Source organism: Brassica oleracea, chromosome C4 (genome assembly GCF_000695525.1).
Source record: "Brassica oleracea var. oleracea cultivar TO1000 chromosome C4, BOL, whole genome shotgun sequence".
Taxonomy (NCBI): domain Eukaryota; kingdom Viridiplantae; phylum Streptophyta; class Magnoliopsida; order Brassicales; family Brassicaceae; genus Brassica; species Brassica oleracea.
This window is the reverse complement of record NC_027751.1, coordinates 27,245,747-27,263,791: the sequence shown is the minus strand read 5'-3', so window position 1 is coordinate 27,263,791 and position 18,045 is coordinate 27,245,747. Positions and strand designations below refer to the sequence as shown.

General features: G+C 36.9%; 1 long non-coding RNA gene and 1 pseudogene across 3 annotated transcripts; both read right to left on the bottom strand.

The window, feature by feature from the left end:
* Nucleotides 1–4,040: 4,040 nt before the first annotated feature.
* Nucleotides 4,041–5,429, bottom strand: LOC106337500. Of its 3 annotated transcripts, none has more exons than XR_001269033.1 (3): nt 4,806–5,429; nt 4,316–4,681; nt 4,041–4,243 (listed from the first exon to the last, which is right to left on the bottom strand). It is a non-coding gene; the product is annotated as an uncharacterized LOC106337500 (long non-coding RNA). The 3 variants fall into 3 exon arrangements; XR_001269034.1 differs by having other exon boundaries at nt 4,316–4,878; nt 4,959–5,429; XR_001269035.1 differs by having other exon boundaries at nt 4,316–5,429.
* A 9,678-nt stretch (nt 5,430–15,107) lies between these two features.
* On the bottom strand, nt 15,108–17,507 carry LOC106339294 (annotated as a pseudogene).
* Nucleotides 17,508–18,045: the final 538 nt, after the last annotated feature.

Below are 18,045 nucleotides of genomic sequence, written 5' to 3'. Positions count from 1 at the left end.
ATTCTTTATGAACACGTGTCAGCCTGACATATGACGTTGATAGCCTAAAAATGAGAAAAATCTTCTTAGATAGATAGATAATTGATTATCTGAATTGAATTTTCTGTCATTCATTTAAAACCATGAAATGATCTCAATAGATCATAATTTGTTTTTCTTACCTACATTTTCCACATCGCATTTAATTCACATGTTGACTAGTAAATGCTACGTGCGAGAACATGTAAAAATTTCATAAATTTTCAACAATATACTTTAACGTGAAAAATCATCAACTATTAAAATACTGTCGAGTGTTGAGAAAATTATAACAATTGCTAGAGTCTTTCATATGTTTTTGTAAAAGAAAACAGAAAATGATTAGCATAGCACTAAAATTTTTTTTTTGTCACAAATATAGTTTATAAGAATACAAATGACCAAAATAGCACTTAATGTTTTATCAAAAGAGATAAATATACACTTATATCCCAAAGATAAATTAATTTAGATATTAAGATTTAGAGTTAAGGGGTGGAGTTTAGGATTTAGGGTTTAGGGTTTAGAGTTTAGGGGTGGGTTTAAGGTTTAGGGTTTAGAGTTAAGGGGTGGAGTTTAGGATTTATGGTTTAGGGTTTAAGATTTAGGGTTTAGGGTTTAGAGTTTAGGGGTGGGTTTAAGGTTTAGGGTTTAGAGTTAAGGGGTGGAGTTTAGGATTTATGGTTTAGGGTTTAAGATTTAGGGTTTAGGGTTTAGAGTTTAGGGGTGGAGTTTAGGATTTAGGGTTTAGAGTTAAGGGGTAGGGTTTAGGATTTAGGGTTTAGGGTTTATGATTTAGATTTTATGGTTTAGAGTTTGGAGGGGGGGTTTGGGATAAGATTTCTAAATTTGAAAAATAAAAAAAATTTAAATTTTTCAGAAGATAAAATGCTATTTTGATCATTTTAGTTTTTTTAAGGCTATTTCTGTGACATAAACTTAGAAATGTGTTATTTTGGAGATTTACCCAAAAAAAAAATCTTCTTTTTTCTATTTATTTTGTTGGAAGAGATGGAGATAATCGAATTGTGCCAATTGCTTGGGCTGTAGTGGAGATCGAAAATGATATCAATTGGGCATGGTTCGTCAATCATCTAAAGATGGATTTGGAACTTGGTGATGGAAGCAACTTCACAATCATATCTGATAGGCAAAAGGTAACAAGTGTTTTACTTATATTAATACCGGTTTACATTAAAATAACAAGTGTTTTATGTGTTGTTATGTAGGGTTTGTTGAAAGCTGTTCATTTAGAGCTTCCTAATGCAGAACATAGAATGTGTGCTAGACACATTCTTGGGAATTGGAAGAGAGATAGCCATGACCCTCAGCTAGAGAGATTATTCTGGAATATAGCTCGCAGTTACACTTTAGGAGACTTTCGTGAGCAAATGAATGAGCTTCAGAGGTACAATCCAGTGGCGCATCAAAACCTTCAAGTCACCAATCCTCACACTTGGTCGCGGGCTTTCTTTAAGGTTGGTTCATGTTGCAATGATAATCTGAACAACCTTAATGAATCTTTCAATAAAACAATCCGCGAGGCAAGGCGAAAACCACTTCTTGACCTGTTAGAGGAAATTAGGAGACAATGCATGGTTCGCACAGCAAAACGGTCTCTAATTTCTAATAGGTTGAAGACTAGGTTCACTAAACGAGCTCACGTTGCAATAGAATCTGCTATAGCTAAGGGTCAGGATTGTATTAGATATATGGCTACTGGTAATGTCTTCGAAATTGACGACCATGGCTGCTATTATAGTGTTGATATGAATCTGAAAACTTGTGGTTGTGGGATGTGGAAACTAAATGGAATTCCATGTAATCATGCCGCTTGTGTGATCTCCGCAAAGAAGCAAAAAGTGGACGATTACGTTTCAGATTACTACACCACTATAAAATGGAGAAAGACTTATGAGCATAGTATTAGGCCCGTTGAAGGGATGAAGTTGTGGCCAATGTTGAACAGGCTACCTGTCTTGCCTCCACCAAATAGGTTAGGTAATAGAGGAAGGCCAAGTAATTATGCTAGAAAGAAAAGCGCCAATGAATCATCTTCACAGTCAACAAGTAAGACTAGGCTAAGTCGTGATAAGCGCATTATGACTTGCTCAAACTGCAGAAAAGAAGGACATACCAAAGTTAGTTGTTCAAATCCGAGGGTCGAACCCGAGCCTAAACGACCACGAGGTCGCCCAAGAAAGGATCAGGTATGCTTGTGTTGTTTTCTTTATGTCTTTACATCATATTGATATGCTATGTTTTTCATAGGAAGGAGGGTCACAGCTTGGTTCACAAGGTGGATCACAGCTTGGATAATGAAGATGATGGTTCCTTTGTTTTGTTTACTTTTGATTTTGCGATGGTTTTCATGTCGTGAGTTACACTAAAACTTTGATGTTGTGTTTCAGTATCTTAGATGTTGCTTTTGTTGTTCTTAGACGAGTCCTGCCATTACTTTTAAGAATGTTTTTAGTACAAATCAAAATGTTTCTTCTTTTGCCAAAGGAGAGAAATAAAGAAAATTTCTTTAAAAAAAAAACTAACTGAAGACACAGTGGCCCTGTTCGTCCCGTCAACACGCTGCGGCAGCTACGGCGATCATAATTATAAAAGGAACGTTTCTTCTCTTGACATGTTCGTCCATTAATTCTCAGTTCTCAGTGTTATTTTCTTGTAGCTGGTCGCTACGGTATCGTTCACTTGCCGAACAGGGCCATTGTTATTTTTTTTTAAACTAACTGAACACACTTTGTTTCAGCTAAAAACAGAGCAATGATAAAGAAACAGAAACTCAGTTTTGTTTTGTTTATCTATTTTACAAGGTTTTCTTCCTACGACCAGTAAAAGAAACAAACTGTTATGTTCTTATCTTTTAACTTGGAAACATGTTTGAATAAGAAAGAGTATAAGACAGTGTAAAAATGAAGGCGTGAATCTTCTGTTAAAAAGATGTTCCTAGCAAATAACAATTCTACATTTAAGCAAAAATCCAACAGTGGTGTGGAAATTCACCAAACCAAACTTCATCTTTCATAGTTTCACACCGGAATAAAGGACGCCAAGGATTCTCTTGTGTTTTCCACGTTAATGTACAACATCACTACCACATATACACTTCGAACTCATCTTTCACGTTTGAAGAAAAGAGATAGAATCGATATTAGGAGAGGAGATGTTTGGAGATTTGATTTTGTGCTCTGGTGTGAAGAGAGAGAGAGAGAGTAGAGAAGGATCAAATCGAGGGTTCATACGGTTTGGATTTGGGGATAATTCTAATTTTAAACGACTTCGTTTACATGGTCGTTAACGCTAAACGTCCACTTAACGTTAATTAGTGTTGACTAAACTCATATCTAAAATGGCCCGGTCAACATAAATTTGTTAATTTTTTAGCTTAATGAAAAGTTTGTTTATTGTTTAGCAAATTTAAGTAAGTTCAGTATTTAAATGTCCGTTTTCTCATTTATTTTTAATGGTTAATATTAAAGACTCACCAAAGATAATTGTATAAATATTTTAGTTCAAGGTAAACAACGATCCTTTTATTTAAGCTACCAATTAACCAGATTATTAGAAATGGCAAACATCTGTTTTATTTGCATCTAATCACGAAATATTGCATATTAAATTTATTAATAACAGTTTCGAACCTAAGAGCATGATTAACTCGATCCGGTCTCTTAGCTAGGGTTCTTAACTCATGATTTGACTTTTTTTTATATATTTTTCGGTTAATAGACGACTCTTAGAGCATGATTATCCTAGAGCTTCTTTTTGGGTCTCTTAATATTCATTTAATATTATTAAGTAGTAAATGTGAGGTTAAGAGACATAATCGAGAGACCCGCAAATTTAGCGCTTCCAATGCAAGTTTCTTATTGAGGGGTTCTTAAAAAAAATTGTTTTGAGAAGAATATGCCATAAGATGAAAATGGTTTATAAAAATTGTTTACGAGATAGAAATTGTTTTAGATTTAGATGAATATTTTGAACATGAAAAGAAAGGAGAAAGAAAAGAAGAGCATGAGAAGGAAGAACAAAGGATTGTAAGTTGTAACGTTGAACGTTTCCGAGCCTTGTAACATTGATCATGTGATGTATATAGTACAAACCTCATATTTACTCCATTCAAAATCATAGCAAGTGTTTTCTTCACCTGAGTAAAATTTGCAGAGTTACTCAGGACTTGCTCTTGGTATACTTTGTACTCTGAAGTAGTTGCCTGCAAAGTTTTATCAACCCATTAAAGAAACTGCAAATCCAATAAGCAACGTTTTAGTTCCATTCAGTGTACCTGATAAAGCAACAGCTAGTCCTGTAATAGTGTGGTTGTTTCATCAACTAGCTTAGACTTTTCATCCATGTCTTTGTTCTGCTGCATTTGAACGAACATAATCTCCGAACCACCAGCCTTCACGAAATCTTCCTCGTCGGCATAATCCTCCCTCACCGCAACGTAGCTCTCGCTACCACCGGAACCTCCTCCACCGCCGCCGACGACACTAGCTCTGACGACTCTACATTGTTGCTGTTCTATTGAAGTATAAGTAACAGAGAAGGAGAATCTGGCTTTTGCCTTTGGTTATGTTTCCATTTGTTCTGCAGCAGGATATGCAACAACTCCCAACACAATCTCTATGTTCTTCTTCACATCAGCAACCTGATCACACACATACATATATTTTTGTATATAACCAATAGTTAATCATCTACATAACGAAAACAAAACAAGATCAGGAGAGCAATACAGAGGAAACTCATGGATCCAAGAAAAGAAACCATACAAGCAGCTTCGCGTATCATGGAGTTCACATTGACCAAAGAGCACATGATTCAAGAATCTACAAACCAAAGTACCTAAATAAAAAGTGATCAGCGTTCTACCGTAACGAACAAAAAATCGACAGAGGAGACAGTCATGGAACTAAGAAACGAACCCATACAAGCAGCTTCACGTATCAGAGTTCACATTTAAGAAACCACCAAAAGTAACTAACTTCCCAATCAAGAATCATTGATCAAACCTTTTTGATGAGAAGAAACGGGTAAGTAGGTGAGTGACGACGAGAAAGAAGAAAAGGACTCAACTTACACGCTCGGGTTTACTATATCACCTCCCTCACGTTGTGACGTATGCCTGGTGATGGATCTGCATGATGTCGCCGCTGATCGCCGGCTCCAGCGCGCTGTAATCATAGGGGAGGTTAAGAAGCGTGAAGGTCTGGATTGATCGGAAACCAAGAAGCCTCGAAGATGCCTCCTTTAAGGCCCACTAGGGTTTTTTCTGCTGGCTACGGCACGAATCGCCATTGTTGCCATGTTGATAGATAGAGAGATGATGAGAATTTGCCGTTCGTATCGAGAGAAAGAGAGAGAGACCAAACTCACTTTTCCTTCACCTTCTCATATTGTGACACATGTCACTAAGATACGTTTCTTCTTCCTCCTAATTAAATTAAGAGACGTATCTTCACTTAATCTCTATTTTTCATTTTTTTTTAAAAATTGTAATAAAGTTAAAAACCCCTTAAAAAGAGCTCCCGTTAATGGTGCTCTTATATCTCTTATTTAATAGACGATTCTTAGCATTTTTTAGTTAAAATCTAAAAAAAACTAAGAATCGTCTTTTAATCAAAGCTAAGAACTCCAATTTAAAGACTGAGGTTAATCATGGTATAATCATATACACAGTCGCAATCTTAACGTTGTAATAAATATTTCGTGGAACATCGTGACTAGTGGTCATGGACCACAATCAGTGGTCCGCTCAAATTCTGCTCGCATTATTATTTGAATCCTTATCATTTTAACTTTCATATGTCTCACAGTTTCAGACCCTTATTATCACATGATTTTGTTCGGTGAAAGCGAATACAGAACCTTACTATTCTAATGATAAAAACATGAAAAAATATCACAAACTGTGACTGACAAGTGGGGGCGAGTAAAAATGTTTACTTTTTAATAGCAGTCGATTCAAAGCCGTAGAAGGCCATCAACCAAGCAACTTATACGTTTCTATTGCAGCCATATACGTACATACATGAACTGGATTAAAGCACCAATTATTATTCGCATTGTTTCTTGTCATATTGTGGCGGCCCAATTTTATATGATGCAAGTTGTCACTTGCGAGTTGTGTAAACTAATTAAGTTGATATATAGATAGGTTCATTCGTGTATATTTTTAATTATCTATGATTGTATATATTGGTATATTGGATTTTTCTGTATATTATAATAAATGAAACGATGTTTTCCACGACTTTAAAGTGTGCCATATGAATTCGAACATAATTGATTCAAATTCCCTGAAGAAAAGAGAAAAAAAAAAGCATGGCATGGCTCTTTATGTCTATAGGCGTTTCATGAAACACGGTTTAATTATATTCGAATTCAAATTCATATAGTCAAACTCATGTCGGTATAAGTCGTCGCCTCGTCGGATCATTAGTTTCATCATCCCACCAATACATTTATACATGCTACGAATATTAGTTTTCGGCAAAAATAAAACACCAATGATTAGAACACCATATAAAATGAGAATGGTTTGTAGCTGTTACAAAAAGGTTAGAACGTTGAAGATTCTCTTTTGCAAGATAAAATTAAAAAAGAAGCCCATATGTCGTAGGATTGCGTTTTGATAAACGTTTATGAGCCACTGAGCCATAAAGGCCACGAAAGTTCTTACGTTGTCTTCTGGCTAGAATGGTGTCTCTCATGAAGACTCGGTCCAGTGTTCTGAAGAGCTGTGTCGGAGTCGTGGACATACCGTCGTGGTGCAGTCGTTTATTCCGTTCAGACCAGATGATGTAGATGGTGGCTTGTGCAGCAAGGCGTTTGAGAAGTCTAGGAGATGTTAAGTCTCTGGTGCCTAGCCATGATGATCAGAAGATTCCCCATTGCATTCTGTTTGCTTTTATCCAATCTGACTAGAGAGATGTAGATTTTGCAGAGAGAGTCCTAAACCACCCTCTTCCTCTGGTAGACAAACTGTTTTCCATGTGACAGCAGCTAGTCTGGTATGTTTCCGCTCCATAGGAACCTTGAACGTAGAGTTTCAACAGCCTTTAGGTAGTAAAAACACAGCAATTGTTCTAACTTGATGACTCTCCATGCTTTCTTCCAATAATCCATGACGTCCATTTATGCCAAAACGCCATGTAACCGTACCATCATAACCAACATATGTTTCATCACATTACTGGCCTTTGAATAATAACATCATATATGACGACAGCTTTGATCCCTTTGGTAGATACAACAGTTGTTGCAACAATCTCCATTGTGATCCTCTTTCTGACCTTGATCATCACCACCTGAGCTTCTTAGATTCACAAGTGCCACTCTTCCAAGCATTCTAAAACCACAATTGCACAATTCACGTGACTTAAATCTGAATCAGCTTGGTGTTGTTGATTTAACCAATAAACCCAACTCACGTGCTCTTCACATGACAACCTTAAGCTTGAGCACCTTCTCTTGGACTCAGAGTCTTATCATAAGATCAGATAACACACTTCTACACTTTCATCATACTTCAGCATTCTTATGATTTTGCTATCACAGATTCAGAACACTCTTAAGGCTTAAACATTAGCTTAGATTCTACTCTGAGGCAAGATTTGTTAATGTTAAGTTTTTTCGTTTCTATTTTCCACTAAAAATTAATGGAGAAAACGTAACTATCTCAAATTCTCTTAAAAAAATACAAATTTTCATTAACCCAACTAAATATATTGACCTGGCAATATTAGGTAGACGGATCGGGTATCCGGGCAATTTTAAGGTATCCGGATCTTTATCCGGCAGATCCATAATTTTACTATCCTTATCCGGATCCGGGGTTCTCGGATATCCAGGGGTCGGATATCCTTCTAAAAATTTTAATATCCGGATTCGGATCTAGATCCTTAAAATAAATAAAAATAATAATATTAATATATATCAAATATTAACAATAATTTAACAATAAAAAATAATATAATGTTTTTAATTATTTCTATGTATAATATTACAAAATTTACATAAAATTTATATATACTATTATAAAAATGAAAATATATTAAATAAAATTAGTTTATATGTATATATATATTACTATTTTTGAAATAGTTATTAATAAAACTTACGGATCCAGATATCAGGACTAAAAAATCAAGATATCCGGATCCGGATCCGGCTTTGACGAACCTAACATTTTACTATCCGGATCCGGATTTGTCCCCTCTGGATATCCGGATTTTTGGATCGGATCTGGATCGGATCTCAGATCGAATCCGATCTGGATCTCGGATAAAAGTCTTAGGCCTAATATTAGGTACACCTTTGGTCAACTTAATTTGTCGTTAAATCTCCCTCTAATATTCTGTTTGTTGATATGACGTCATTTGAGAATAGACCAAAAAGCTAAAAATTCCAAATTGATACTTTTAATCCATTTTAGAACCATGTCTTCTTTGTTTTATCTTTCGTTCTGCAAATAATCTCCCATCTAAACTAATGATCTCTTCTTTCTTTTCTCTTCGGACATTGCTAGATATGAAATATATTTTTGTCTATAATTTTATTTCCTGCAACAATTTAACGATTTTATATATGTTTGAGTGGTTTTACTGGTCACAACCCGAAAACCATACTTGGAGGAGACTGTGGACTACATAAGATAAGTGGACACCAAGGAATCTGTAGTAGAAGAGATGGATGAGGAAGCTCAAGAAGCGGTGTTTCCCGGCACAAGCGAATTAACTTTTGTTTTCTTTTTAAACTGGTTCTGACATTTTTGGACATGGGAAAACTGTTTTTGTTAATTTCAGTGTGACATTTTTCTCATAATGACAAACTGACATCCATTAACAGTAGCTTTCTGGTTTGTTTTTGTTCTTGTTTAACGATTATGCTCTGAGAATAAGAAACTCAAAACATGTTACGCAAGCCAACCTTGCAACTGATACAAAGAAAGACCATCACAAAAGGCAGTAACAAAAGGACACACAAATAGTTCTCATAAACATAAGGAATCCAACTTTGACAAGATAAGTAACGATCTCTTGAAAAAAGGAATATCTCAGCAACACATGATAGTTTGAAACAGATAAAAACAACAACAAAAGAAACAACAGATGCATCATACGACCATCAATCTTGTGATCCAATTTGTGATCCACCTTGTGATCCTCCCTAATAGAACACATAAAATTTTGAGATCTTCTAAAATCGATATGATATAAAATCAGACATACAATAAAAGTGTACCTGATCATTCTTTGGCCGACCCCTTGGAGGTTTGGGTTCAGGTTGTACGCTTGGTTTTGATCATCTCGGCTTGGTATGTCCTTCTTATCTACAATTAGAGCATGTCATGACACGATTCTCACGGCTTAACTTGGTTTTAGTAGAGGAAGAGGATGATTCATTTTCGATTTGCTGTCTGGCATAAGTGCTTGGTCTTCCTCTATTACCTAACCTATTTGGTGGATGTAAGACTGGTAACCTGTTCAGCATAGGCCATAACTTCATCCCTTCCACATGCTTCTTCTTCAGTTTGTACGCCACATCCTTCTTCTTCTGAAACCTCATTCTCATATTCTTCGATTTCATCACCAGGATCATCAACAATAACCTCACAATCATCACTGGCTACAAGTTCACACTCATCTCCGTCATAGCCTATAAATATTTCATCACCTTCAGCAATAGGTTGAGTTTCAGGTTCTCTACATCTGCCTCGACGTAGTGGAAGCTTTTTCTTATCACCATGTTGGTAAAAAACGATTTGCAGTTTTAAAACGAAGGAGAAGAAAAAGAAGAGATGATAACGATTTGGAGAAAAGATGATATGAAGCTTTAGTATGAATGAAAAGAGAAAGACGAGATGAGTAAGGATTCTACAATGAGGAGAGAAAGAAGAGAAGAGTACGTGTAGATTAGAAGTGTCATTTTTGATTCTTTAGGTTTTTGTTCTATTCTTAAAACGACACCACATCATTAACCATTAATATCATATGGACGTTAGATGATAAATTAAATTGAGAAAATGTGTATTAAGTATGGCTCAATAATTAAAAGTTTGTGATTTATTTGGGTTAATGAAAAGTTTGTATTTGTTTTGGAGAATTTGAGATAATTTGGTATTTAAATAGAGAAAACAACCATTAAAATCACGAACTTTCAAATTAAAGCAAAAAAAAACTCCAATTCATGTTTGAGCCAATTTTTTTTTTAATTTTTAAATATTGACCATTTTAACTTTCCTATTTTTTTACTCGGGCCATTTAATAAATTCGAATAGTCAAATGTTAAACTCTATTCAAAAAGACAAACGTCTGTTAACTCTTTAAGGATGGTATTTTTAAACCTCACTAAAAACTTAATCGTATGACATCATTTCACATTTATAGTAAGCACTTAATCTCTTGTTTCTCATGAAACCCATAAAATACCAAATACAAATATAGAGATTTTAGGGTTTTCAATTTGGGATTAATGCAAAAAGACGTCGAATGATTAAGTTTTTAGTGAGTTTTCAAAACGACGTCGTTAGAGAGTTAATGATAGAGCTGTGGAAGCAAAGTAACGAAATCAAACCCAAACTATCCAAGAGAATTCAAATTCAAGCTCAAATCTTGAGTTCAACGAAGCAGTCGATGAAATCAAAAGGGTTAAGAGTTCTCCTCTTTAAGCGATAAGGCTCAATTGCTAAAAGCAGTTTATAAAATCCAACGTAAAAAATATACAAAGGCCTAGTTCGTGTATATATAATCTAAAGGTTATAATTATCCTTTACATAAATAAAATCAAAACAAAAGATAAACATGAAAAGCTTGTAACGCAAGGAAACGTTAACGGCTAGTGATCGTTGCTGACTCCATAGATGCGCTGCATCAGGTCCCTCCCGGTGAGGAAAGCTTCGTCTCTGAAGCTAAAGGGTCATTGTCACCATGAAACCTCGACAAATGCTTCATGTTGAAGACGTCGGAGGTGTGAATATGAGATGGTAGGCGCACCCGGTAAGCATTTGGGTTAATACATTCAACAACTTTGACTTGTCCAATCTTTCTTGAGTGCAACGTATTGTACTCCCACAAAGGCATTATTTCTTTCGTCAAATAGACCCAGACCTGATCACCAACCTTGAAAAGTACTTCCCGCCTCTTAGTATCAGCTGAAGCTTTATACTTGGCCACATACTGCTCAAGCTTCTCCATGGTGCGACGATGTACTGCTTCAAGCTCGAAAACAAAGTCCACAGTTTCGCCATGAAACCTTGTCATGTCTGGTATTACCGCTAAGTCAAGAGGACAGCGAGGAAGCAGACCATAGACAACCTGAAAAGGAGAGTGACCGGAGGTCCTATTAATCACATGATTGTGAGCAAACTCCGCTTTACACAACTTTGTGACCCAACTCTTGATGTTATCACCGACAAGGCACCTGAAAAGATCACCCAACGCTTGATTAGTCACTTCAGTCTGCCCATCCGTTTGAGGATGGTAATCAGTGCTCATATCCAGACTAGTGCCTAGAAGCTTCCATAGGGATCGCCAAAAATTACCGAGAAAATGAGTGTCGCGGTCTGACACAATAGATGATGGCAACCCGTGAATCATGTATATCTCCCGAAAGAATATAGTGGCAACGTTCACAGCATCCATGATCTTCTTACAAGGGAGAAAATGGGCCATATTCGAAAAGCAATCAACTACAACAAAGATAGAATCAAACCCTCGTTGTGTACGAGGGAGTCCAAGAATGAAGTCCATACTGAAGTCCGTACACGGTTGCATGGGTATCGGCAGAGGAAGGTGCAACCCTGCGTTCGTCGCTTTACCCTTGGCCTGTTGACATGTGTGACATCGCGCCACAAAGCGCTCAACATCCCTACGGAGAGACGGCCAAAAATAAGACTATGTGACCAGTTGTAACGTCCGGTCCTTCCCACGTGGCCCTCATTGTGCAGCTCACTAATGATCTAAAGACGCAAGCTAAAATCAGGAATGCAAATACACAAATCCTTGAAAAGAAACCCATGTCCAGTGTGTAGGTAGTCGAGAGATCCATTTTAACGTATGAAATTATGCAAGCGAAGAAGGCATCAGTCACATACAGCTCAACAAACGTTGAAAACCTTGTAACTGAAGTATGCATCGTGGTGACCAGTGTGTGACGTCGACTGAGGGCGTCGGTAACACGATTGAACTTCCCCGATTGGCAAATAGAAAATGTGAACTGCTGTAGATATGAAATCCAAGATGCATGCCGAGAGGAAACTTTTGCCTGACTGTCTAAGTGACGTAAGGCATCATGGTCAGTAAACAAACCAAATTCCTTGTGAACCATATAGTGCCTCCAATGCTTGATGGATTGCACGATGGCGTAAAACTCTACGTCATATGTAGTGTAACGACCACGAGCACCACCCAGCTTCTCACTAAAGTAAGCAATATGGCGTCCCTTTTGGCTCAAGACTGCTCCAATACCGAGTTTAGAAGCATCGCAGTGAAGCTCGAATGTTGCTTCAAAGTCAGGTAAGATCAAGATTGGAGCAGTAGTTAGCTTCTCTTTGATCAATTCGAAAGTTGTTGTCGCCTTTGTCGTCCAATGAAGCGCTCCCTCACGCATACAACTGGTTATCGGCGCCATGATGTGCTGAAATGACTCACGAAATGTTGATAAAATGAAGCGAGGCCATGGAAGCTACGCACCTCAGAGAGAGTTTTAGGAATCGGCCAAGACTTTACTGCTTCCACTTTCGAAGGATCAACAGAAAGGCCCTGAGACGAGACCATATAACCCAAGAAGAGGACTTCGCTGACCCCAAACTTGCACTTATGCCGTGCTGCAAAGAACTTTTCACTGCAAAGCACGACTAAGATCTGGCGCAGGTGGGAGATGTGATCTGATACTGAAGCGCTAAAAATGAGAATGTCATCGAAATAAACGACGAAGAACTTTCCAATGAATGGCCGTAAGGCCTGATTCATTATGCGCATAAAGGTGCTCTGCAGCAACTGCATCCCGGGGTGCATCGACTTTGTTTGGAGGCATAATTGAATGATCACGAAAACCCAGAACGTCCAAGTATGATACCAACTGATAGAGATGTGGAAGCAAAGTAACGAAATCAAACCCAAAATCTCCGGGAGAATTCGAATTCAAGCTCGGATCTTGAGTTCAACGAAGCAGTCGATGAAATCAAAAGGGTTAAGAGTTCTCCTCTTAAGCTATAAGACTCAATTGCTAAAAGCAGTTTATAAAATCCAACGTAAAAAAATATACAAATGCCTAGTTCGGGTATATATAAGGGCAAATCTCCAAAATAGCACTTTTCTAAGTTTATATCACAAAAATAGCACTCAAAAACTAAAATGACCAAAATAACACCTTTCTAAGTTTATCCTTTGAAAATTTTAATTTTTTTATTTTTCAAAATTTGAAATCTTATCCCCAAAACCTCATTTTTCAACTCTAAACCCTAAACCCTAAACTCTAAACCCTAAACCCTAAACTCTAAACCCTAAACCCTAAACTCTAAACCCTAAACCCTAAACTCTAAACCCTAAACCCTAAACTCTAAACCCTAAACCCTAAACTCTAAACCCTAAACCCTAAACTCTAAACCCTAAACCCTAAACTCTAAACCCTAAACCCTAAACTCTAAACCCTAAACCCTAAACTCTAAACCCTAAACCCTAAACTCTAAACCCTAAACCCTAAACTCTAAACCCTAAACCCTAAACCCTAAATCCTAAATCCTAAACCCCACCCTTTAACTCTAAACCCTAAGTTTGTGACTTTTGATAAAACATTAAGTGCTATTTTTGTGACTTTTGACTTTGAGTGCTAGTTTGAGAACAAAAACTTGATTTAATGCTATTTTTGTCTTTTTCTCTCTATATAATCCAGTAGAAAATCTTCCTAAACGATATCTAAAAAGGTTATAGTTATCCTTTACATAAATAAAATCAAAACAAAAGATAAACATGAAAAGCTTGCAACGCAAGGCAACGTTAACTGCTAGCGATCTTTGCCGACTCCATAGATGCGCTGCATCAGTTAACATACGCTTAGTTTTTGAATAGAGTTTAACAGTTGACTTTTTGAGTTTTTTAAATGGCCGTGTCAATAAAATATGAAAGTTAAAATGACCAATATTTAAAAATTGAGATTTTTTTTAGCTCAAACATGAGGTGGAAGTTTTTTTTTTGGTTTAATTTGAAAGTTTAGGATTTTAATGGTTGTTTTCTCTATTTAAATACACATTTTCTCAATATTAATGGTAAGATTTGTTGACCTTTGTTTCGTTTTTGAGTAATATCATCTCATCTCAAGAAGGTGAGGTATCTATGTATGGATAACGGTCTTGAGTTCTGCAATCAAGTGTTTAACAAGTACTTATACACCGCAGAAAAACAGTGTTGCAGAGCGTATGAACCGTACATTGATGGAGAAAGTCAGGTGTTTGTTGAATGAGTTAAGGCTTGAGGAGAAATTTTGGGCAGAGGCAGCCGCAATCTCTGCATACACAATAAACAGATCACCATAATCAAGTATTTGTTTCAAGACACCAGAGGATGTTTGGTTGAATAAATGACTCGGATATGGACACATGAAAAAGTTTGGTTTAGTGGCGTTTGTATATGTTAACCAGGGAAAGTTGAAGTCAAGGGCATTGAGAGGAATCTTTATTGGCTATCCTATAGGAACCAAAGGTTATAATATCTGGATGATGGAAGGAGATCGGTGTGAGATAAATAGAAATGTGAAGTTTCAAGAAGCTCTGACGTACAAGGATGTGACTAACAGAAGATGTTGAAGAGGAGGTTTATCCTATACTTGGAACTGAGAATCATGACATGTCGGTCAAGGATGTCTCATCACTTGAACATACCGTTCAAGGTGGAGCTGATGGAGCGAGCCTGGATGGTGATCTTGATGATATTCAGGAAACCACTCCTGAAGATACCGCAAGGTCAAGCTTGTCTAACAATCAGTTAGCAAGGGACATGCCTAGGAGACATGTAGTACCTCTAGTCAGATTTAGTGAGTATGACTGTACAAAGAATGAAATTGCGTTTGCTCTGTACAAAGCTGATGTGATTATATTAGAAGAGTCATGAGATTTTACAGAAGCTAAGTTGAATCTTGAATGGGATAAGTGAAATGCAGATACAGATGATGAGATGGACTCTCTGAGACGTAATCAGACTTGGGTTCTTGTTAATAATCATGTGATAAGATAAATTATCAGCCTATTGTAAGTCCACACTCTCTTGAAGTCCTGATTGCAATTTCCACTTCCTCAATCTTCTGACGTTTGCGCACCAAGCTGACTGAGAAAGGATAGATAGCTGCAGTCACTAACCGCTTCGCATTGTTCAAAATATAAATAGCCACTTCTTTCTCAACTTTTGTCCCTTCATAGTCTCTCCACTCAAAAGATTTGAGATGTAAGAACAAACATACAGGAACACGCCTCGGTTGGATCCAACGAACCTTACGGACCTTACGGTCAGCAAGCATCCCATGGTCCTGCGTGTCAATACATTTTTATTTGAAAGAATGTTAAATTTATTCAAATAAGAAAAAAAACTTTTTTTACAACATGTGTGCTTCTGTTTTTTGTTTTTATAAAGATCTAATCTGTGTAATGAAAAAACCTTTTAATAAATAAAGAAGATTTTCAACAGCTTCACTTCTACTCCCTTGCAGCAAACCACGGCATCATTGCCGTTGTATAACGTCGACTTCCACCAACACACAGCAAGGAAATACGATTCCTTACTTTTTTGTCAATGAACTTTAGCAGGATTTGTGATGTGTGATGCTTCTCACCATGTTTCCTCCTATTTCTCTCCATCCATATGGTATGAACAGAGCATTGAAAAACATATCTTCGAAGGAACATATCCGTTTTGTTTCTTCCACTTTCCACCAGAAGATTCAGGATGCCATTCCAGTCCTCCGTATAGCGAGACCTTAGCAGATTATTTGTTAATCCCTTGCATATTTTCTAAGAATATGGACAGCAAAAAAAAGAGATGTTCCCGAGTTTCTATATGGCCCGTACATAGGACACAATGAGCATCTGAGTTGGGACTCCATTTTTGAACTCTTACCCCTGTAGCTAACCGGTCATGAACAGCAATCCAAGTGAGCACAGAGTACTTTTGCGTGAATCAATACATTTCAATGTTAATTAAACTAGAAACCAAACATGATTCAGAAATTTGGGTTTCAGAGAAGAATGTACCAGGACATGCTTGAGAGCTTTGGTTTAGGAGAATGTTGGAGCAATCTCACAAGCATATTCGTCCAGCTATCATCACATGAACATAGCTCCAAACGCAAAAGCTGAAACAAAACTGTACCACGAGGATACCGAGCCTGTATACATGATATAAGCAAAAAGGAAACAATGTATTAACAGTTACAAAACTAGCTAATGAATATAAAGCTTACCTCATCAGCTAAGCATACTTTAAGACGCCTGACGAAGGTAAAAGACTCCAGAACATTGGCATGGTAGGAAATGGATTGAATATTCACGTCGACAAGTTTGAGAAGATTACCAATAAAATCAAGTTCGCCAAAATAGTCCACAATCCTCAACCGCTTTAAAGATTGGGAACGTATCATGAACATATGATCATCAGGCGGGTTCTCTCGGATTATATTCCCAACGGATAAACTCTTCAGTGAAGGCAAGTCAACGGTGAAAGTCACCACATTGTCTTTGTGACAAGTCTCTACAACTAACTTTCGATATAAGCCTAGGAGAAAGATTCGTCATCTAAGTAAACGACGGATAGAAGGCACAGCTTCACGAGGGAGCGGAAGCTAAACACCCTATGGAGCTCCAAAGTCTCGATCATTTCGCATCTAAACTACCTACTCGGAAACAGAACAAGACCGTGATCGTGATAAAAGAACTTATTTTCAAGTTGTGCACGAAGCGATCGACTGCAATTCTAACCCATAGACCGATCTGGGAAAGGCTGCATTCCGAGGTGGTGTTGAGGTGAAATCTTTCTAGAACCGCTGCCTTGTGTAGTAGCAAAGTTCCAAACACAAACTGCGACAGAGATCTTATGGCGTGATTTTCATTACCCTCTTCGTCTTCATCGCTATCTTCCTCTGAGAAATCATCAAAGATAACTCTTGGTACCAATGTCCGAAGAGACTGCCATCGTTTGGACAAAATGCTCATAGCCACATCGTCTTTGGTGGGGACAAAGGAGAGTATCTTGATGAGTAAATCATCTGGCAACTGACTTAACCTATCCATAAGAACTCTCTCAAAGGTTGCTTCTTTTGCCCTTTCAACTTTCACTTGTCAGAATCAAGCAGAGAAATACCTTTAACAACTTCGAAGAAGCATACTCCACACTTGGTTACCAGTTCGTCCTTTGAAAAGAACCCTAAATCCTAAATTGATTTTTAAGGAGCTAACCCCTCTTATGTTTTTAATTATTTTTTTTTAATGAAAATGGTATATTGTCGGGTTTGTATTTGCTATTTTCAGATTCACGGCTTATATAACTTTAATATAGTTTATTGCTATTTTCAAAATCAAGGCATATAGTCAATGTTCAAAGCTATCTTTAATGAATTTTATCCTCTGTATATTAATGCTCGAACATTACTAACATGTTTTCGTAGCCTTAGGTCATCATTATGATGATTCTTAGAATCCTTAGAAAAACAAGTTGGTCCACACAAATATATATTATACTTTTTATTAAACTAACTATCAAATTGATTAATAGTGTATAAAATAATATTCTTTAATTCTTTAAATAAAAGCTACAGAATTACTTAATATGATTAACATATAATAATTAACTAGGTGATCATCCGCGTCCTGCGCGGGGTGGTGTGAAGACAACGCGCAAAAAGGCTTCTCTCGTCTTTATTCTTTTGAAGTCTCTGTGAAATGCTCAAAGGTGATTAGGGTTTATCGGCTCTTTCTTTCAATTGTGGATATGTAAATAAAGTAAGCTTCAAAGTTTTTTAAAACTT